General features: G+C 33.3%; 2 non-coding genes across 2 annotated transcripts; one reads left to right on the top strand and one right to left on the bottom strand.

The window, feature by feature from the left end:
• Nucleotides 1-5,187: 5,187 nt before the first annotated feature.
• Nucleotides 5,188-5,320, bottom strand: LOC126026414 (small nucleolar RNA SNORA51). Its single transcript, XR_007501698.1, has one exon. It is a non-coding gene; the product is annotated as a small nucleolar RNA SNORA51 (small nucleolar RNA).
• Nucleotides 5,321-12,319: 6,999 nt separating this feature from the next.
• Nucleotides 12,320-12,510, top strand: LOC126026504 (U2 spliceosomal RNA). The gene has a single exon (XR_007501749.1). It is a non-coding gene; the product is annotated as a U2 spliceosomal RNA (small nuclear RNA).
• The last annotated feature ends 11,570 nt before the right edge of the window (nucleotides 12,511-24,080 follow it).

Here is a 24,080-nt window from a genome sequence, read left to right as displayed (position 1 = left end):
TAAAGACTCTACCAAAGAGCTTCTAGAAACAATAGACTCATATAGCAAAGTGAAAAGCTACAAACTTAACACACAGAAATCAATGGTCTTTTTATACACCAATAATGATAGGGAAGAGATGGACATCAAGAAGGCAATCCCATTCACATTAGTGCCACACAAACTCAAATAAATTGGAGTCAACTTGACCAAAGATGTGAAGGAGCTAAACAAAGAAAACTATAAAGCCCCACTCCAAGAAATAAGAGAGGATGCACGGAAATGGAAACACATACCCTGCTCAAGGGTTGGCATGATTAATATCATGAAAATTGCAATACTCACCAAAGCAGTGTACAGATTTAATATATTCCCTCTAAACATACCCATGACATTCTTCAAAGAAGTGGATCAAACACTTATGAAGTTTATTTGGAACAACAATAGCTAAAGTACTCCTAGGGAAAATGAAAATGGGAGGCATTACTTTCCCCAACTATGAACTGTACTACAAAGCAATAGTTATCAAAACAGCATGGTATTGGAATAAAGACAAACACTCAGATGAGTGGAATAGGCTTGATTTCTCAGACAATATTGCCCAGATATACAATCACCTAATCTTTGACAAAGGAGCAAGAAATCCTAAGTGGAGCAGAGAAAACCTCTTCAACAAGTGGTGCTGGCACAACTGGTTAGTCACTTGCAAAAAAGTGAACATAGACCCCCCCACTTAACATCATGTATGAAGGTAAAATCCAAATGGATTAAAGACCTTGATGTCAGACCGGATACCATAAGGTATATAGAACAACAAGTAGGTAAAACACTCCATGAAATTGATACTAAAGGCATCTTCAAGGATAAAACTGCATTTCTAAACAAGTGGATGCAGAGATCAACAGATGGGAATACATTAAACTGAGAAGCTTATGCACCTCAAAAGAAATAGTGTCCAGGATATAAGAGTCATCCACCAAATGGGAGAAACTATTCACCCAACACCCATCAGATAAGGGGATATTATCCAAAATATACAGGGCACTGAAAGAACATTACAAGAAAAAAAAACATCCAATTCCATCAAAATATGGGGAAAAATAGATATTTGACACCTCATTTCGTAGGGGTGGACTGTTTCACCTTCTTTTTCTCCTTCGTCTCTCAAACCGATGGCGAGAGCCTCTAGAAAAATTCTGCTTATTCCCGGCATATTAGATTTTACCCCAGTTTATCATTTTTCTCCTCTTCAAACAAAACCACATAACTTGAACTAGCTAGTCCTGCCCCCAATTAGAGGGGGAAATAAAGGAGGCACCAGGACCAAACAGGTGCAAGACTACGAAGAAATAGGATAGGTACAGAGGGGACCACATATTCTAGCAGCCCTGGGGGTGAGGGAAGAGGATATGGAAGGTAGGACAAAAACGGAGGAGTAGGGAAGACAAACTGGTGATAGGAATCCCCCCTAATTTTATGTAAATATGTACCTAAAATATTATTGTCAACAATATGTAAGCCACTATGATCAAAATAAAAATTATGTTAAAAAGTATATGGGGAAAAGATAACAGACACTTTGATATGAAAGAAATACAGGGGCCAGCAAGGTGGCGCTAGAGGTAAGGTGCCTGCCTTGCAAGCGCTAGCTAGCCAAGGAAGAACAGTGGTTCGATCCCCCAGTGTCCCAAATGTTTCCCCCAAGTCAGGGGCAATTTCTGAGCACTTAGCCAGGAGTAACCCCTGAGCATCAAACAGATGTGGCCAAAAAACCAAAAAAAAAAATACAAATGACCAAAAGGCACATGAAAAAATGCTCCTCATTACTGATCATCAGGGAGATGCAAATCATAACAATGATGAGATACCATCTCACACCACAGAGACTGGCACATATCACAAAGAACAAAAACAATCAGTGCTGGCGGGGATGTGCAGAGAAAGGAATTCTTATCCACTGCTGGTGGTAATGCCATCTAGTCCAACCTCTATGGAAAGCGATATGGAGATTCCTCCAAAAACTGGAAATTGAGCTTTCATTCAACCCAGCTATTCCACTCCTAGGGATATACCCTAGGAACTCAAGAATACAATACAAAAATCCCTTCCTCACACCTATATTTATTGCAGCACTATTCACAATAGCCAGGTTCTGTAAACAACCAAGATACCCTTCACAAGACGAATGGCTAAATAACTGTGGTACATATACACAATGAAATATTATGCAGCCATCAGGAGAGATGGTCATAAAATTTTCCTATACATGGATGTACAGGGAGTCTATCATGCTGAGTGAAATAAGTCAGAGGGAGAGAGATAGACATAGAATAGTCTCACTCATATATGGCTTTTAAGAATGATAAAAGTCATTTTTGCAACAATCCTTAGAGACAATGAGAGGAGGGCTGGAACTTCCAGCTCACTTCATGAAGCTCACCACATGAGTTGTGAGGGCTGTTATAGAAATAACTACACTGAGACTGCCATAATCATGTGAATGAATGAGGGAACTGGAAAGCCTGTCTAGAGTAAAGGTGAGGGTGGGGTGGGATGGAGGGAGATTTGGGACATTGTTGGTGGGAATGTGGCACTGGTGAAGGGGGGTGTTCTTTACATGACTGAAACCTAATCACAATCATATTTGTAATCAAGATGTTTAAATAAAGAGAAAAAGAGAAAAGAAATAAAATATCACAAAAGTTTACAATATTAGCATTAATAATTACTAATTAATTACTAATTAGTTACTAATTAGTTACTAATTAGTATCTGCTACTTATGGGTCATCTCCCCTTTTTATCTGAGCATCTTATGTGTCTACATATGTTAAGATTTTTGGTCAAATAATTTACTCATGTAACTGGAATTTTTCTAGACATCACCCATTTAAATGAGACTGGAAATTTAAGAGACCCTTGGTTTATTTAGATAATTAATTGCTTTTGATTCCTCTTGGTATCCAAAATAAATTCATTCTCCCTTGTTGTTACTAATTTAAATCAGATCATCAGAATAGAATCATTTTACTTTTGTGGCTCCTAAACAAATTCCAATCTTTCAGAATACAAAAATGGTCACAAATAGAAAATAAAAAAAATAGATGTGTCAATTTCTAGATTCTGGGAAAATGTGTCACAACTATTACCACTCAGGAGTTTTCTTAGAAGAATTTCCTGCAGGACAGAGAACCTAGAAGGACAGAAGATACGATGTGCTCAATATGATGAGATACCTTAATTTCAGAGATAAAAGTGAACACACATATATGGTCAGTAGATTCACTTAACAACAAATACTCTGATTTTGCAGAGGTGGTGTTAGGGGCAGCTATTGTCAGAATAAAAGAGGAAACCAACTGCACTAAGAGCAACTAGAACTCTAGTAATTGCAGGATTTACGCAACTATTTTCAGGTCAGTAGTTTGCTGATGACAAGAGAAGTCCATTTCTGCTTGAGGTCAACAAATTGCAGATACAATTTTCTAGATCCACTCCTTTTCAGGAAGGCAATCAACCTAGTGATGGGTAGAGAAAGGTTTAATTCAGCAGCAGTTTGACAGGTTGAAAACTGTCCTAGAGAACTACCTTACCTGTATGGCTGTAAGAAAAAGCTTATAGAAATAGAGGAAAACTAGATTGCATATAATATTTTGCTATTTGTGGCCTGGAAAGATATTATTTTTTCTGTGGTTTATGTGCTTGGTGCTTTTACTAATTCTGTTTGTAGTGCTCATGAAAGATAATACACATAATCATGCTTTTCCAAAGTATTTACTGAGGCCATACACATGGCCAGTATACTTATGTATATAGTATACTCAAGTACTTTATATTATAGTATTATAGTGCACATGAGGCTACATATATATTTTTTGTTTGCTTTGATGCCACACCCAATGGTGGTCAAGGGTTACTCCTGGCTCTGCACTCAGAAATTGCTCCTAACAGGCTCAGGGGAACATATGGGATGCCAGGAATCGAACCTAGGTTCATCCTGGGTAGGCTGCATGCAAGGCAAATGCCCTACTGCTTTGTTATTGTTATGGCCCCATCGAGGCTACATATCATAAAACTGTTTCTCTATATATCTAGATGTGATGCAAGAGAGAGAGAATACATATGTATATGACATGGTGTGACAAACTGTAGAATTGCCAAGACTATGCTCAGTGCATGTGGGGAGCATTAGAAATCAAATTTCTATCTTCATAAATGCAAGCCAGGCCCTTTTGTAATTTAGCCATCCTATCTGAATGTTTATCATAATTAATTAAAATATATAATTTTAATAAAATGCATTTTTAAACTTGTGTTATACTGCTATTTATTTTTATTTATAAAATTTTATATAAGTTATATAATCCATTCTATTAATACCTTTATGTTTTATTAGCATTTAGATTTAAACACCTACATATAAGCATATTACAAACATAAATACAGACAAATAAACATTTATTAGCATATAAACCTTAGAAACATATAAATAACTATGTTGTAGATGAAACCAGTGATACTAGATTTTAGTTAAGTAGAGTGCTAAGACTTCCAAACCCTCTAAAAGCAGCTTTGGATGGACTAACTCTAGCTTTGGTGGGAGTGGAATATTTATAAGGTGTCATCTTCGTGTGCTTTGGGGGAAACAAGGTGAGTGCTCTGTTTAGAGAAAACAAGATGTGTGCTCTCTGTATCTGCTCTTTTTCTATATCTGCTCTTTTTCTGTTTGATAAACACAAAAATTTGAGATTTACTAGTTAGACCTTCTCTATAAGTACTACTTTTCTCCACAAGAAGCAGGATCCCAGAATCAGTTGTACCAGTGCTGCCAAAATCATAAATAAGTAGAACCATTATACCCAGAGCAGGGCTTATTGAAATGAGATAAAAGTGGCTGTTATTTTATATAGAAACTGTAAGACCCGAGATAAAAACATTTAATCCTTGAACTGCATTAGAGGAGGGTGGCCTTCCCCAGGAAGCATTTGGTCATATATTTCATCTGTAGGTGTCAGGCCAGTCTTTAGTTTGCCTAACCCAAGAGAGTCCTTCTCCTAGGTCTTGGGGGAAATTAAAGCCTCCCTTTACCCCCATTTTCTTCAATTTTTTAGGTCTCTTTGTAAGACATCACACTTGAGCTATTATTTGGTTCTTTCATATCTATTGCCAGGGTGTCACAAATTTGTCCCTGGTTCCAAATATGGCCTTTTTTTGTCACCCAATTCTCAATACAGGCCTGGCAAAGGGCCTAGGTTGAAGTGTATATGGGGTGCATTTACTGTACCTCCTCTTTCTATACAGACAGTATAAAGAACAGAGCCTGTGGTAAGAATTGGTAAGAATTGTGGTAAGAATATGGCCTTTGGTGGGACTCATATATACATATAAAGAAATATACATATCCCTCTTAATCTGCTATTGTCAAGTTTTAGGTATGTTAGTTTAGGAGGACTACTTCAGCTAAAGAGGTAATCTGTCAATGGAGGACAGTTAGGGACCAATAGAAGCTTCACGCCTGTAGCTGCTGGGTAAAGTCATGGGTTGAGATCAATGCCAGGTCCCCCTCTCAGAAAACTAATCGAAGTGGTCAGTCTGGTCTCATGCAACAGTACTCCTATTCTGGTGGCATGAAGCTTGAAATGGTATAGGCATTTCAGCATTCAATGACGCAAGGGTTTTGGTTTTTGTGTTGATACTGAAATGGAGTCTTATGAAATCATGTAACAGGGATAGCAACAAATAATGACTGGAATAGGGAAGCACAGAGAAAACAAAACCGGGTTTCTGAGATATTGTCAGTAGCCAAGAAGGGAGGTTTAATGGGAATTAAAATGATTTTTCTTAGTTACAACTCAAATAGACATCTGAATTGATGACAAATACAAAGGTTATTCTGACCTCTCTAAGATTGCAGAGATGACATTTATGGGGTGTTGAGAAAGAAAAGGATAGTTCCCAGGGTAAAATTAGACCTATCAACTATTAAAACTTTGTTCCACTTTCCCAAACTTGCAGACAGACTTTCTCCACATCCAGTTTTCTTACCTCCCCAGTACCCCTGAAAACGTGTTACCCCACTCACCCTTTTTGTCCCTGGTTGAGGTCCCTGTTCTATGGTTTTGTTCAGGTGCCAGATGTAGATGAAACTATTTATGTCGAATTCTTGCAAGTAGAACTCTTACAGATTTCAAACCATCCACAATTCAGAAGGAATAACTATTTTTGGTGAGAGTGTGATATTTATAGGGTGTCAGCTCTGTGTGTTTGGGGTAAAATAGAATGAGTTCTCTATTTAGGGGAAACAGGATGTATGCTGTGTGTGTTTAGTTACATGTATCTGAGAACGTAAATATAAAACAGAATTACATTTAAAATTGGTTGCAATATAGAGACATAGAGTTGTACAACAAACCCAATTTTTGCAAATTTGCCTATTTTCTAAAATTTCCAAGTCAAGATTCCCAACACTTTTTCAGGGAATTTGTAGACATGTGTGGAATGAGAAATACAGTTCTTCTAATATACTTCTAAATGGGGCTGAATACTCAGTTTATTTTACTTTTTATGTAAATTTTTATAAATGCTTCATTTTCAATCTATTGCATTTCATGGTTTTAAAAACTATACTTTTAAAGGAAATTTTGGTTTAAAATATTTACCCTCCTCATGGTTTCTAAACATAAGAATACTGAGAAGTGCCTTACATAGTTAAAACTGTTTTTTGGAAAAGAATTTCCAAGTATGAGTTACACTGCTATTTACTATGTGTTCAATATTAATGACACCACAATGTATTTTAAATGAGATCACTGTAAAAATACACATCCCTATATAAATACCAAGTTTGAGTAGTAATAATTTGATAAAAATAATATGACCAGTCTTTCAAAAGCCAAGATTGTATTCCCAACAAGAATGGTTCAATATATGTTAATTCAACGAACGTGGAGACTCTAAGCATCATAAAAATGCACTAAATAATAAAAAAAAATGTTTGTGATCATCTTCATGTCTAAGCCCAGGTTTGACAAGTTAAGAATATGCTACTCACATACTTAAAACTAAGAAAGAATTGAAACCTAAATAAGATGATGGAGCATGACCTCTGATGAATATGTTATAAATAAAAATAAATGTGTAGTTTTGAAATTACATAACAGTATGGCAGTGGATTCTAATTAAATTCCTGGATGAAATAAGGGCTGTGATTTACATGGAAAAGCAGCAACAATAATGCAAGCAACTTGAAAGTTAAGAAAATTAAGATACAAATAACAGGATAACACAGAGTAGAAAAGGCAACCACTCTGACAATGATAGTTGGAAATGGTCACTCTGCACCAGAACTGTTGCTGAAAGAAGATAAAGTGATATAAATGATACCCTTTCTGTAATAATAATGCAAACTACAGTGTCTAAAAGGAAAAGAGGGAGAAAAAGAGAAAGAGAGAGAGGTACAGAGATAATCTGATAAAGAGATAGGCAAAAGAAGGAACATAAGGAGTTCTGGAGAAAAACTGGGACATGGATGTTGGAACATGTGCATTGGTGAAGGTTGTTTACATTACGTGACTGAAACTCAATCATAGACAACATTGTATCTGTGTAACTCATTGTGATTTAATTAAAGAAGTTAGTTATTAAATAAATACAAGTTAAAAAAGTAAATTTTTAAAGAAAGAATAAAAACTTTATCTATTACAAATTGGAAATTGCATCATTATTATCATCATTTTAAGAACTTGTCATATTGTTCTTTGGTAGATTAAGAAAAATGATACCAAAAACTATGTGATTTAATTAACATTGATTTATCATAGCTTTGACAATAAAAAAGTCCAATTGGACTTCAATTACCTTATCTAAATATACAATGAATTTATGTTTCAATTCTTATTTATAGTAGCTAAATATTAATAGATTTTCATGGGATATTCTTGAGACCAAAGGTGTCTTCCCTGTCTGACAAAATATTGATCCACATGATGGAAACTTTATTTTTAGGACATGATTAAATCATGAGAGAAAAGCTTTCATAAATGCTTATTGTTTCTTAAAATAAAGATCTCAAGAATTCCTTTACCCTACAGACATGAGAAAGCAGAGTAAAACTGGGATAGATTTCTCTCTAGATACCAAGTTTGGTAATTGAAGTTAACTTTTATATAATATTGATTCTCTATGGTAAATATTCTGAAGTATTTGATAGTAATAAAGCCAACAGTTTGTTAAGGCATTCATGCAGGCTTGAAACTCTTTTATTGGTAAAGCCATATAAAAATAAAGTTTTGTTAAACACATTGGTAGTATTAATAGTACACTCACTATAGAAGAATTGTAGTGGTAGAAAATTTTTCTCAAGTATTTAAGAATTGAATTTTATTTCCAATACTACCTGCACCACACACAAATTAAAATAAATATATATTGTGGAAATGTATTAAAATCTTTATAATACAATTATTTTATGCAGGTTTTATATGTGCATAAATATTAAAGGATAAAATTTAAATATGGTGAGATACAATTGTAAAAATAAAATGTTAGAAACAATATAAAATACAAACTGATGATAACAATAATATTATCTAGAAAGGCTTAATAGAAACTGTATTTGGGTAATAATATTATTGGAATATAACAGATTTCAAACAAATCCTTAAGAGAAAATAAATTTAAAAATAATAATAGACATGGAGAATTCAGAATGATGCAAACATCTAATATGTGTCCAACTTAAATTAATAGAACACAGAAACAAAGATATTTAAGTTGTATTATTTAAGAAAATATTACTTTGTTGGCCGGAGAAATAGTATGGAGTTAGGGTGTTTGCCTTGCATGCAGAAGGACAAGGACGGTGGTTCGAATACCGGCATCCATTATGGTCTCCCGAGCCTGCCAGGAGCAATTTCTGAATGTAGAGCCAGGAGTAACCACTGACCGCTGTTGGGTGTGACCCAAAAAATTAAACAAAACAAAAAGACATAAAAGAAAATATTACTTTGCATATTTCAACATTAGTGAAAGGTTTGGATTCTCATAACCTGGCTAGCCCAAGAACTGTTACATCAAAACAATTATAATTCACAATACAACTACATTTATGTTCTCATTAATGAAGTTATAGAACACAAAAGAGAAAAGGAATTTCATAAGCCGCTTGAGATAAAAAGTATATGGAGGCTATATATGTGTATATATATATTCATAAATTGGAGTGTATTCTGAAGAGCAATAGCACAAGAAATGGTATAAAATGTATTTAATGATATAGCAAATGCTACATTAAACTCATATAACAGAAAGGAAAACATTTAAAAAGCTGATGAAGACTAAAGACTCTTAAAAAATGGACATATTGCAAAATGCCTAAGGCATGCATACTGAAGAAAAAGAAACATTAAAGACAAACCGTCTGGACAATTTGGATTCCAATTTAAGGTTATCAAAAGATAATTTAAAAATATTTAAATTTTATTATCAACAAACTGAAATTTGACTATTTCAATACACTTGTTCAGTCAGAAATAGAATGTCAATAGTGAAAATCACAGTGTCAAAAAAAAGAAGAGAGAGAGAGTGGTAGAAAGAGAGAGAGGGTTAAAATGCCTCCCCAAAGGCAGTTTGGGGAGTGAGGGTAGGCTGGAATCTGAGGACATCAGTGCCAGGAAATATGTACTGGTGAAGCGTGGTGTTCACTCTATGACTAAATTTCAACCATGAACAATTTTTTAATCCAAGTGCTTAAATAAAATATTTATATATGTGTGTATGTATATGTACATATACATATGTGTATATATATGTATATGTATATATATGTATATGTATATATATGTATATATATATATATATATATATATATATATATATATATAAAGAATAGTAAATAGGAGCCACAGATAGAGTGCAGGAAAAATACACTTGCCTTGCATGTGGAACAGCCCAGATTTAGTCTCTGGGATTCCAGGATTCTTGAGCACTCATAAGAGATCCCTGATCACAGAACAAGGAGTAGTCTCTTGTTTTTCCTGGCTATGACCCCAACCTCTTTTCCTAAAGAAAAAGAATCAAAACTAATTATGACTCAAAATGTGCAACCTAATGTAATAAAATAGATATAAAACTTTCCACTAAGAAATTTTTTTGAAAGAGTTGACCAGTAGTAGTTAGGCTATTGGAATAAAGCAGATAGTTCAATTCTAATTTCACTTTGGTTTATATACATATTTATCTAAATTATTTTTAATAGCATATTATTTTAAAGTACTATTACAAAAGCACATGACATAAATATCATTTGAGAAATTAATCAAAATTCTAATACTTTCAACCAAGAGTATTTTAGCTAAGTAAAATGTACTTGACAATTGGAAAAACATTTTAAATATTTGTCTATTAATAAGATATATATAATGATTTGATTCAAGTTATAATAATTTGTATCTCTATAACATAATATTAAAAAAAGGATAACCTAATGTGTCTAATCTTGGCACAAAACCTAGTTCTTGTTCACATAAACCTTTATTCATGCCAACGGTAACATCTCAGGGAATGAAATGTGCCTACTAAATTGATCTTCAGCATAATAGGTAAAAACAGAGACTCACTTGAGCAAATAAAAACATTAATGTGAATTAGACTTAAGTATAAAAAGAGGGAAAATTTTCACCATCTTAAAAAAGTACTTGATTAATATTATAGTCATTCACTCACCTAATCCCCATGATACCAAACCATATGCTGAGACTTTTTGTCTTTTACACTTGGGGGTGGAGCACAGTAAAAAATGCTCCTGGCTGTGTATTCACATGTCACTCTTGATGGGCTCTAGGAATCATATAGAGACTAAACTGGATTGACCGCTTTTGAGGCAAATATCGTATAAGCTGCGTCTCAATCTCAGGTTTTAGTAATATTTTTATATAGAAATTACTTGCTTAATCTGAGGGCAAGAAAATACATCCTTCATTTACAAACATCCTGGAGAACAATACAATAAAAAATTCAGGCACTCAGGCCTTGAGATTACAAATTGAACATAAATGTTCAAAATAGAATAATACTAATTTCTTCATTTAAAAAAAATAAGGGATATAAAATAGTACCATGAAAGAGGAAATCAATATAAATTTGTTTCTTATTGAACAAAATGTTGTTCCTTATCCTTAAAATTTGTCAAGTCTAACCTAATTACATATTTTAAGCAATGTCAACATCTATGATCAAAAATGTTTAAGTGTAAGAGAAATTTACTATTTTCCTTCAATTGATGCTAATATATTATTTTCATATCTAATCACACACCTCATTGAAAATTAGAAATACATACAAACTATTGAATAGAAGTGCAATTTATATAAATTTTCTTGTGGACAAATTATTAGTTTCTACAACATTCATATTTTTATATTATAAGGTTAATTTTGTATGATTAATGGTTATTACTTTAAGGTTTGCTAACAATATTTAGGTTTGAAATTTTTATCAGTAAAAATAAATAAGTAAATATATTTTAGAATGAGAAACTTTTATATTGAAGAAACTATTATTTATTTGTCTTGTTTTGGGGACACCCTCAATTGTACTTAGCTTTTTACTTGGGGACCACTCCCAGCAGTGATTCATTTGTGTTTCTGACTGGTACAAGGCAAAAATCTTATCAACTTTTACTACATCTTTCTAGGTACCTTTTTGAGCGCTGAAGTAAAGTTGTACATAAAACTACTCAGATTTTCAACTATTCAAATATTAACCTTGAGCCAGAGATAGCACAGCAGTAGGGCTTTTGCCTTGCAAGCAGATGAACCAGGACCAAGGGTAGTTCATCCCATATGGTCCCCCGAGCCTGCTAGAAACAATTTTGAGCAAGAGCCAGGAGTAACCCCTAAGTGCTGCTGGGTATGCCCACTCCCAAAACATACAAACAAAAAAGAAAGAAATAGCTGCTGGATTAGGGTACCATATGGGACCCCATGGATCGAACAGAGGTCCATCTCGGTCAGCAGCTTGCAAGGCAAATGCCTTACCACTGTGCTATCACTCCGACCAGGCTTAGTATAAAATTGGGGCCGGAGCTGTGGCGCAAGCAGTAAGGCGTCTGCCTTGTCCATGCTAGCCTAGGATGGTTTGATCTCCCGGCGACCCATATGGTCCCCCAAGCCAGGAGTGATTTTTGAGCTCATAGCCAGGAGTAATCCCTGGGCAAGCATCACTGGGTGTGACCCAAAAATTAATATATATTTACATATATATTGACCAATATAATTCTAGCTAGGAAAAGAGACTGCTTTATTGATGGCTGATTGTGTAAAAATTACTTAAAAATCTAAAGTATCGCTTCTTGGCCTTTTGGCTAAGATAAAGTGTAGTATCTGTTCTTATCAGTTTAATATCTGATATGTAGTCTATCCGACGACAATATATTAAATGGATTTTTGGCACTAGGAACTGGAATAGGAGCTTTCTCCGTCCATTCCACACATTGACCTGGTATTGCAGTACCTCCAGGAATGGTACACCAAAAAAAAAAAAATCTGAAGTAACCCTATATTTTATGTAACTGTAATAAAGTAGTCGTAGCTCTAATTTGGCCCTGTAACATAAAAATTATATTGAACATGACTTAATTTTATTGATATAAAGTTATATTGAACACGAATTACTTGTATTGATTATTTATTAATTAATTTATTATCTTGTAAGTTATTAATTATTTATTAAATTATTAATTGTTTATTAATTATATTAACATGACTGAAAATGTTATAGTATCAGCAAAGTGAAATGCTTTGCCTATATAAATACACGTATTGACTGATGGTTTCATAATAAACGTAACAAGGTGTTTACAAAAAGCATGTGATCCAGATGGAGGTGAAATAGCAAGACACATCTTGGGACCAATTAAGGACACTGGTAAATACTGTGAATATTTTATGCTAGCTGTTACAGAAAGTAAATGGAGACCTGATTATCATTTCAGCTGAGAACATTACATAATCGCTCCATTGACTGTACTTACTTTCAGGATGTTCATGTTCAATTTAAGACATGCATTATCCTCACATAAAGTTCTTTGTGGCTTCTATCTTGGCATTATAATGCACTTTCTTTTGCAAATGATTAAATTGCTCATATTTTTTAGTGAACGTTTAAGGTCACTAAAGTGCATTTGAGAAATATTCCAATTCAAATAAAACAGTGACTCATTTCTGAAAAAGAACAATTCATTCATTTATGACTACCAATGTGTATCCACTATAAAGTACTTTGATATTAATTACAAAAGAGAAGTAGATTTCATATACAACCACTTTACTTTAATATCCCTCAGAAAGTGTTTAAAAATACAATAATGATCATGATCTACAAGGGAGCAAATACCTATCATCTCAACACATTTTTCGACAATAGTTTAATTTCACATAAAAGTCCTTATGACAGAACAGAAATTAACGTTGGAAAATATATTTACATATAAACTTTTGTCTGCAAGAGATTATACTGAGCAAATTTATGATTTATGTGATAAAGAATATATATGCCTTGCATCTGTATGTCCCGATGTCATGTCTCTAGTACTGTATAGTTCTATATATTACTACTATATGTATTATGTATGTTAACACTATATATTAGTATTATTTATTATACTATGTATTCCTTAATACAATGTTATATCCTCTTTTTCTCCCCTGAATCTGCTTCTACAATAGATATTGTTTATATATATTTATATATATTATTTTTTGCACTATGATTTAAAGTCATGTTGCTGACATATCTATTGTAAATTTTGTAAATATTTTAATTTAAATGAGCAATATTTCCCTTATAAAAGAAGAGTACAACTTAAATTTTTTGAGAAAAGTGGCATAGTCTCAGGTATTCATAGATGCTCTCAAGTTGTTAAAAACAAAACACCTTCTGTAGGCAACATAATAGTATAGCAGATAATGTGTTTATCTTGCACCTAACCAAGTTGAGTTTGATCCCTATCACCCCAAGAAAAAACATTGCACTTAATTGGTTATTTGGAGTGAAAGACATTAATGCTAATAGACCACATGCATTTGCAACTAATATTTTATAAAAATTAGGGTTTAGGGGGTTCAAAAAATAGAAGCATGATTGTGGATCCTATATTGCATTCAGTTGATCTGGTTTCCTCAATTACATTTTTCTTAGCACTAACCAAAGTTATTTCTGAGCAGAGTCATTCAGGAGGAATCTCTGACCTCTTGCATGTGGCGAAAAAGGAGGAGAAGAAAAAAGAAAAGAAAGAAGAATAGAAATATTTAGAAATTTAACCTCCAACTGACAGTAAAAAGAAATAGCTCTGTCTTTCTGGATTACATTTTTTGTTATACAACTAGCAAGAGGTTAAAAGGGAACTTAGATATCAAAAAACTGAAGGAGAATTTATAACTTCAAGATTTTTTAAGTATATCTCTAAGAAAGTGTAGTAGGAAAATACAGTAAGAAATAAAATTAAGTACAATTTTATGAAGCAGCGAAAAATATAAAAACATATTGATAAATTGAGATTTATAGACTACTATTAATAAGAATCGAATTATAATCAAAGTCCTATAAAGATTGACCTTATATTAACATCAGAAAAATAAATATTTGAAAAGAATTTGAAAACTTTTATGAAGTACAAATGAGCAAAAAGATTGGTCACTACATGAATAAATAAGATATTTATATTAACATTTATTAGAAATAAGTATTTAGCTTCCAAATTGGTAAAGGATGAAAATTCAGTAATAAAAAATGATCAACTCAATAGCAAGCTGAGTAAAAAGGAGTAATAAAATATTATACAATATATAACATATTAAAGTATATTTTTATGAAAAATAATATGTAAATTAATATTTAAAATATAAATTTTATATTTTAATAAATACATAGGCCTTATAGATAGTAACTTTTCTCTGAAGAAAAGTTGTAATATAAGTTTTTATTTTTTAAATGAATAATGTATGATGCAAAAAACATGAGACAATTTTAGAAGAAAGATATTCAAATGCCATTTAAAATTTAGCTGGGAATATAACTCAAGTAGCATGTGAGAAAAACTTATTATTTCTAGCTTTATGTGTTCATAAACATTACCTGGTGTGGTATCTATTAATTAGAATATACTATTCTAAAATTATAAGTATTTTATTTAATAAAATATCAAATGAGATAAAATATCAAATGAGATAGTAAAGAAAATAAAAAAAGTGGAGTATATTTTTTAAAAAGTACAAGATGGGTAATAAACTCAAGATTTTAGAAAAATATTACTCAGTAGAATTTTCTCCTATGAAGAAAAATTTTGTTTTGTTTGTTTTTTTTGGGCCACACCTGTTTGATCCTCAGGGGCTATTCCTGGCTAAGCACTCAGAAATTGCCCCTGGCTTGGGGGGACCATATGGGACGCCAGGGGATTGAACCGTGGTCCTTCCTTGGCTAGCCTTTGCAAGGCAGACACCTTAACTCTAGTGCCATCTCGCCTGCCCTGGAAATAATTTTTAATAGAGGTTATACTAGACTTCTATGTGCAATTATTGTGTTGAACATAGCAGTCACAGATGGCTTCAAAATAATTTCAATATAGGGCTAGAATAATGGTGAACTGAGTAGGGTAGTTGTCAAATAATATCAATGGAGCTAGTGTTATTGGGGAGGCATAATTTTTTATTTTAAATGAAAAGCCTCAATGAATTAATATAACTTCTTATACTAAAGAGTAAAAAATTCAAAAAACACAAATATATGTATACATACCAGAGGTGTTCAACATTATGGCTTGATATTTGTTTGTGGTTATAATAGGATTCCCAACAAAAGTTTAGTTTCTATCCACTTCCATATAGTTGACTCCTTAATGTATTCCCTTTCTCTTTTCCAGTGATCATCATTTAGTGTCTAGTTTATGTTTACATACTATCAATGGATTTTTCTCTACCTACTTTGTATGGTCCTAATATTTTAAAGGGGATAAAAAAGTTTCAAGGAACAGTAGTGAGAATGTTTATTTTGGAGTCAGGAATTGGGCCATATCTGTGGTCCACAGATACTCATGGCAGTGCTTTGGGGAATCACATGTGGTGCTAGGGATAAGACAAATATCAGCCACTTGAAAGGCAAGAAATTTACACCTGTACTATTTTCATTTACTGACTCAATTTCTTGGGGGGGGGGCAGTTTGGGGTTTTGACACACATCTGGTGGCACTCAGGGACTACTTTTTTTTTTTTTTTTTTTTTTTTTTTTTTTTTTTTTTTTTTTTTTTTTTTTTTTGGTTTTTGGGCCACACCCGGTGACGCTCAGGGGTTACTCCTGGCTATGCGCTCAGAAGTCGCTCCTGGCTTGGGGGGCCATATGGGACGCCGGGGGATCGAACCGCGGTCCGTCTCCTAGGCTAGCGCAGGTAAGGCTTACCTTACCTCCAGCGCCACCGCCCGGCCCCAACTTTTGACTCTGTTCTTAGAAGTCTCTCCTATGAGATCCTGGAAGGCCTGGGAGACCATGTGTGATGATGGAGATCAAACCCAAATCTCTCCTGGATCAGCCACGTGCAAGGCAAATGCCCTATTGGTATGTTATCACTCTGGCCCCATGACCCAATTTCTTCTCCAAAATTTTTTGTTTGTGCTTTTTAATTTTCTTACTCCCTTTATTCCTTTAAATAGTTTATTCTTAATTCAAATCTTAAACAGATTATTATGGGTTTTTTTTTTTGGGGGGGTCATGCCCGGGGTTTGCAAAGTAGACAATGGCACCAGGGCTTTCCAATCTATGAAATACAATGGGAAGTGACACTGTGTAAACCCAAGTATAACTATTTAGTCCTCAAAGATTTTGAATGTCAATCAACATTTTATTCAGTCCCAAATAAATTATGAACTGTGGCTGCAGTGTTGAGAAAACTTTATGCCCTGTGTCTCTATGTATTTTATTTTAGCTCTTATTTATTTTTATAGCATTAGGTAATATGTGTACACAAAATTAAATTATTCTTCACCCATATTCATTCTGTGTTTTCACTTATTTTGATAGGTGAAAAATTTTATGACTCGACATTTTTGCTTATTTGTTTCTATCTTATTGTTTATGTAAAGGGGATGTTTATTTAGAGCAAAGAAAGTGTCAAATGTGGATTCTCTGGATCTTGGTGATGGGGAACTCATAAATTAAGTTTACATATTTATATTTTTGTGTTGACTGAACATTTACATATTTTTCCTTTCACTGACTCTGAACTATATAGACTTACTGCCAACTGTCTTCATGGTATCTCATTTGAATTTTTAGTAGACATCAAGTATACAAGGTCAAAAATAAGAACTCTTCCAAATTTTTCCCACTTTGATAAATAAAGTCTTTATAAATTCTTGCAAGTCCACAAACTTCTCAAAAAAAAACATGTGCCCAAGAGTCCCTTTCACTTCTTTATGGATGCTGACTCCTTAGATCTGCTGTGATTGCAATTATTTAGGCCATCCTCAAGGTCATGTGTTTCCAGTACTTCCTAAAATATTTGGAGCCTTGTCCTGCATGTGGTGCAGGAAATTGAGTTCAAGTCCAAAAAAATAAGATGTATTCCTTAATCTTTGTATTCTTTCCCCAGTTCTTAATTACTCTAAATTATATCAATTTACGTAATTTTTATGAGAACACATACAAAAATGATCTTACTGACACATTTTTTTGTTTATTGTCATATTGCTATTAAAGTGGTAAATTATTAAAATGTAGTTCAGTACTCTTACAAATCTCCCTCTGTATGGAGTTGTACTTAGAATATTATACAAACTCACCTAAGGGTGAGAAATTAAATGAAAATTAGTATGATCAAAATACTCAAAATTTTAAACTTAATTTTTATTATTCTAAAGCAACTTTTGATTATAATATGTAAATATAATTAAAATGAGTTAACTATTTAACCTTATTTATTTTGTCTATAATTTTGTATTAACATGTACTTTATGTATATTTACAACAAAATTTAGTAAAACCTCTTTTCCTTATTAAATGACTCAATATATATATATGTGCATATATATGTTTATATATATAAAATATTGACTATTCCCTGGAACAGGTAATAACATTTAACTGAAGATTTATACCACATACAGCCTTCAAACATAATGACTTTTGAAATTAGTTTTTTATCAAATTTTGATACTCAATGGACATGTTCATAAATGTTTAATAAATTATCTTTGAAACAAAAAATCTTTTGAAAATCCACTCAAGTATTTTAATCATAGACAATTAGACTTTTATATTGTTCAGAATTTCTGTGTGTTCATATGCAAAAAAAGTAATTAGTTTAAATTTCTAAAAGCATTACAGATAATTCCCTTATACAATTCATGTTATTTATATGTACTTGTACTGCTATACACCTGTACTCATTCAAGTAGCTTTCATTTTATCATATATCACTGATTTGATGCCTAATGTCTATAAACTGCTTCAAGCATAGGTAATAAATATTGAACTATGAATTCAAGGTCATCTATTACTCAGAATTTTCAAGAGTAGGTTACACATGGGTCCACTTCAGATAATAAATTATATTTCAGTTTTGAACTTGACTGATATAAATCTTGAAAGGTGATTCGAAGTTGTTTGTAAAATACAATATGTGACACAAAAATGAATTACAGTATTGTTTTAGGTTTATTGAAATTTAATCATGTATATAAAGTATGGATTTGAGGTCACACTAATCAATGCTTAGCATTACTCATTGCTCTTGTGCTCACAGATTACTTATTGAGGACATTAGGGGCCATATGTTGTTCCAGGGATAGAAGCAGGAAATACACGTGCATGATAAGCACTTTACCTACTGCATTATTATTCTGGCCTCTCACTTACTCTTAAGTGTTTGAAAGATTTGTAAATCGTAATAAATTATTTGATTGAGTGTAAACAAAGTTATTTAACTTTGGTTTCCTTTGCAAGTGTATTGGAAAAGAATGAAAACATGAGACCTAGTGAATATGTTTTGAATTATTTAAATAGTATATGTGAAACAAATTTCTTGATCCCCTGAGACTGCCAGGAGTAATTTCTGAGTGCAAAGCCAGGAATTACACCTGAGCACCAGAAGGTTTGGCCTAATAATCAAACTACACCAAACCAAAATAAATAAAATTAAAAGAAAAAGAAAAAAAGAAAGAAGCCGACTCCTTCCACCTTCCCTGGCTTCTTTCTCCATCTTTTACTATTTCCACTTCCTTTCTCCTCCTGCATCCAACCCTCCAGGACCTATGGCTCCCACATTCTAAGTCTGTCTTGAAGAACAGAGAAGATTAGGCAGACATGAGAAGTCCCTGTTTGGCCCCGAATTTCATCTCCTCTGAGAGTGGGTGGTATGCTATTGAGAGCCCCTTGGATCTGGGAGCAAATGTCACTTGTGATTTCATGATACTAGTGTTAAGATAAAAGATCTGATAATCCAGGCCCTTAAACTCAGTGAAAGTACATGTGAAAATGCAAAGTGGTAAAAATATGGAGAATTTAAACTGGAGAAAACAATAATCATAAGGAGGGGCCGGAGAAATAGCACAGCGGTAGGGCGTTTGCTTTGCATGCAGCCAGTCTACCTTGGTTCAAATTCCTTTGGACCATCCCATATGGCTCCCCATGCATGCCAGGAGCAATTTCTGAGCACAGAGACAGGAGTAACTCCTGAGTGCCACCAGGTGTAACCCAACTGCCTCCCCCCAAAAACAATAATCATAAAAACCAAAATAAAGAAAATTATATTTTCCTCAGGTATCTCATTGTCTGAGTAAACCTTATATATTTAACTATACTTTGCCATAATATCTTTACATATTATATGGCATACTAACTTAGGTGTTTTTCAATATTTCAAATATATTTGAGAATATAAGAATAACTAATTTCTGAAAAAAATATGTTAACATTTATTTTCTTTATTATTCATAAAATTGTTGGATCCATTATAAACTGTAGCATATTTTTAAAAGAATCAATAATTAGAATACATATATATTTTGAAGGCAGAAGGTAAAAAGTGAACTTTTTACTGTAGAAATATTATTTTACATATTTATTTTAATGAAAGATGTAAAATTAAAATTATTTTTTGCAAATAACTCTGTAGAGATTTATTTTTATTAAGTATAATGTATTTTTGTATAATAAATTCTAAGACATGAATAATCTGAGAAGAATGTACAGTTAGAGAGATTTTGTGATTTGTATCCATTGTCCTTCCGGTAAAAGGAAATAAATATCACTAATGTATGATAATAGAGGCAGACAAAACTTCTTAGCTCTCCAGATACACGTAATTGCTTTCTAACTGTGCTCTCTCATTAGTATCTGAATGTTTAAATAGGTCAAAAGTTCAGAATTTAATTAATTGTTTTTAAAATGATATTTTTGAACAGCATTAGTTTAATAAATGTGAGAATAAAGCTAAGGTAAATTTCTTAATTGTATGAAAAAACTTTTTTCTTGTTTTGTTTTGTTTTTGTAGACATAACTACTGTCAGAAGGTTAGAATATACAATGATGGAGACTACTAAAGTTAGGGCTGGAGCTATCTTATGATGCCTACAGAGCCTGTCTTCATATGTTAATATATGCTTATGAATATGTATGATGCCTAAGGAGCTTGCTTTGCATATCTTACTTTGGGTTTGATTCCCACATAAGGTCATCTGAACTCACCACAAGTGAGGTCTGAGCCAGAGACTCACTGAGCACTGCAAGGTGTGTTACCCAAAACTGAAAAACCCAAAGCAAAAGAATACTGAAATCATAGTATAGAGGTTGCAAACAAGGTTAGGGAATTTTCACAATGCTTTTAAACTTTCTTTAGGAAAGTTTAGTTTGTTCTAGAAGCAAAGGTAAAGAGACACCAAGTGGATAGAGAGGGAAAGAAAACAGTAGTTAAAAACAGTATTTGTAATCAAAAAAATTTGAGTCACAATAATTATAAGGAGAAGTCCATAGAGAAACTAAAGTAAAATAAGTGGTTGTAAGAGATGTGTGTGGTGAAATCACACCCTGGACTATCTAGGGTGCTTGGGTGGTTATACTTGGAGAGAAACTGCAGATAAGAATTTGTTCTTGGACAAATTGTAATGAAAAACAATGTTAACATCATTCACAAAATAGCAGACTGGCACTTAGAAGCAAACATTATTGAAGGAAACAAACTTAGTAAGCCTAATGGAAGAATTGGAAGTCCCAAGAGAAAAGATTTCCTGAGATAGTGAATTATTTTATGGCAACTAATAGCAATACGATTTGAAGAAGAGGCAGAAATATCCCCAGAGTCCAATGGCACAATATGCAATGAGAACTATCACGAACATTGACAATGAAAAAAATTAACTGTATTAATACTATTTCCTCTATCTTTAAGCAACATCAATAACACATGTTTTTCCTATGCTAATTTTCTATTTTCTTATGTTAATCTTTATTATTATTTTCAAGATTAGCTAACCCATTATTTGGTATTTTGGCTTTCTGCAAACATATATTATTTTTTTTCCTCACCCCGGTATTTCTACATTCTCTCATTTCTCTTATTTCATAAAAAATAAGCCACATTCTCAATCATATAAGTTCATATTTTGGCTCAAGGGATTTAAAAATCTTATACTTAATAATTAATATCTTAACATAAAAACTATAAAATGTTGGTATTTGTATTTTCGATTTCATTGCTGGAAGCACAAATGTTATTTGCTCATATGAGAGTAATGACATTCAAAATAAAATAAATTATTAAATACTATAATTTTTGTAAATAAAGTATAAATTCTCCTTGCTACACTAGTCAAAAACATAGTTATACTCATAGAATTTTATCATGAAACAAACAACAGGGTCTGAAGTGATAGAATAGTGGTAGAGCCTTTGCCTTGCATGTGGCTGACACAGGACGAGCCCAGGTTTGATCACAGGCATCCCATATGGTCCCCCAGCCTGTCAGTAGTGATTTCTGAGTGCAAAATCAGAAATGACACCTGAGCACTACTGGTGTGACACAAACTCCTTCAAAATGCAAAATGTTTTTATGCATCACTTCTCATAATAGGGGATACCTTTGGAACTTAATACATATTACATTTACCAAGTATGCATTAAATATACTGGTGTATTTTGCATGTTAATTTTACATTGAATTATGTGCCATATGTCTCTTATATTTTAATTTTGCATTTTTTTAAAATTTATTTTTTAAAATTTATTTTTTTATTTATTTATTTAAAATTTATTTTAAAATTTATTTATTAACACCTTAATTACATACATGATTGTGTTTGGGTTTCAGTCATGTAAAGAACACCACCCATCACCAGTGCAACATTCCCATCACCAATGTCCCAAGTCTCCCTTCGCCCCACCCGACCCCCGCCTGTACTCTAGACAGGCTCTCCATTTTCCTCATACATTCTCATTATTAGGACAGTTCAAAATGTAGTTATTTCCCTAACTAAACTCATCACTCTTTGTGGTGAGCTTCCTGAGGTGAGCTGGAACTTCCAGCTCTTTTCTCTTTTGTGTCTGAAAATTATTATTACAAGGGTGTCTTTCATTTTTCTTAAAACCAATAGATGAGTGAGACCATTCTGCGTTTTTCTCTCTCTCTCTAACTTATTTCACTCAGCATAATAGATTCCGTGTACATCCATGTACAGGAAAATTTCATGACTTCATCTCTCCTGACAGCTGCATAATATTCCATTGTGTATATGTACCACAGTTTCTTTAGCCATTCGTCTGTTGAAGGGCATCTTGGTTGTTTCCAGAGTCTTGCTATGGTAAATAGTGCTGCAATGAATATAGGTGTAAGGAAGGGGTTTTTGTATTGTATTTTTGTGTTCCTAGGGTATATTCCTAGGAGTGGTATAGCTGGATCGTATGGGAGCTCGATTTCCAGTTTTTGAAGGAATCTCCATATCGCTTTCCATAAAGGTTGAACTAGACGGCATTCCCACCAGCAGTGGATAAGAGTTCCTTTCTCTCCACATCCCCGCCAACACTGTTTATTCTCATTCTTTGTGAAATGTGCCATTCTCTGGGCTGTGAGGTGGTATCTCATCATTGTTTTGATTTGCATCTCCCTGATGATTAGTGATGTGGAACATTTTTTCATGTGTCTTTTGGCCATGTGTATTTCTTCTTTGTTAAAGTGTCTGTTCATTTCTTTTCCCCATTTTTTGATGGGGTTAGATGATTTTCTTGTAAAGTTCTGTCAGTGCCTTGTATATTTTGGAGATTAGCCCCTTATCTGATGGGTATTGGGTGAATAGTTTCTCCCAATCAGTGGGTGGCTCTTGTATCCTGGGCACTATTTCCTTTGAGGTGCAGAAGCTTCTCAGTTTAATATATTCCCATCTGTTAATCTCTGCTTTCACTTGCTTGGAGAGTGCAGTTTCCTCCTTGAAGATGCCTGTAATGTCCTGGAGTGTTTTGCCTATGTGCTGTTCTATATATCTTATGGTTTTGGGGCTGATATCGAGGTCTTTAATCCATTTGGATTTTACCTTCGTACATGATGTTAGCTGGGGGTCTAAGTTCAATTTTTGGCAAGTGGCTATCCAATTGTGCCAACACCACTTGTTGAAGAGGCTTTCCCTGCTCCATTTAGGATTTCCTGCTCCTTTATCAAAAATTACGTGGTTGTATGTCTGGGGAACATTTTCTGAGTATTCAAGCCTATTCCACTGATCTGAGGACCTATCCTTATTCCAATACCATGCTGTTTTGATAACTGTTGCTTTGTAGTACAGTTTAAAGTTGGGGAAAGTAATTCCTCCCATATTCTTTTTCCCAATGATTGCTTTAGCTATTCGAGGGTGTTTATTGATCCAAATGAATTTCAAAAGTGTCTGATCCACTTCTTTGAAGAATGTCATGGGTATCTTTAGAGGGATGGCATTAAATCTGTATAATGCCTTGGGGAGTATTGCCATTTTGATGATGTTAATCCTGCCAATCCATGAGCAGGGTATGTGTTTCCATTTCCGTGTGTCCTCTCTTATTTCTTGGAGCAGAGTTTTATAGTTTTCTTTGTATAGG

Source organism: Suncus etruscus, chromosome 13, assembly GCF_024139225.1.
Source record: "Suncus etruscus isolate mSunEtr1 chromosome 13, mSunEtr1.pri.cur, whole genome shotgun sequence".
Taxonomy (NCBI): domain Eukaryota; kingdom Metazoa; phylum Chordata; class Mammalia; order Eulipotyphla; family Soricidae; genus Suncus; species Suncus etruscus.
This window is presented reverse-complemented; position numbering and strand designations above follow the sequence as displayed.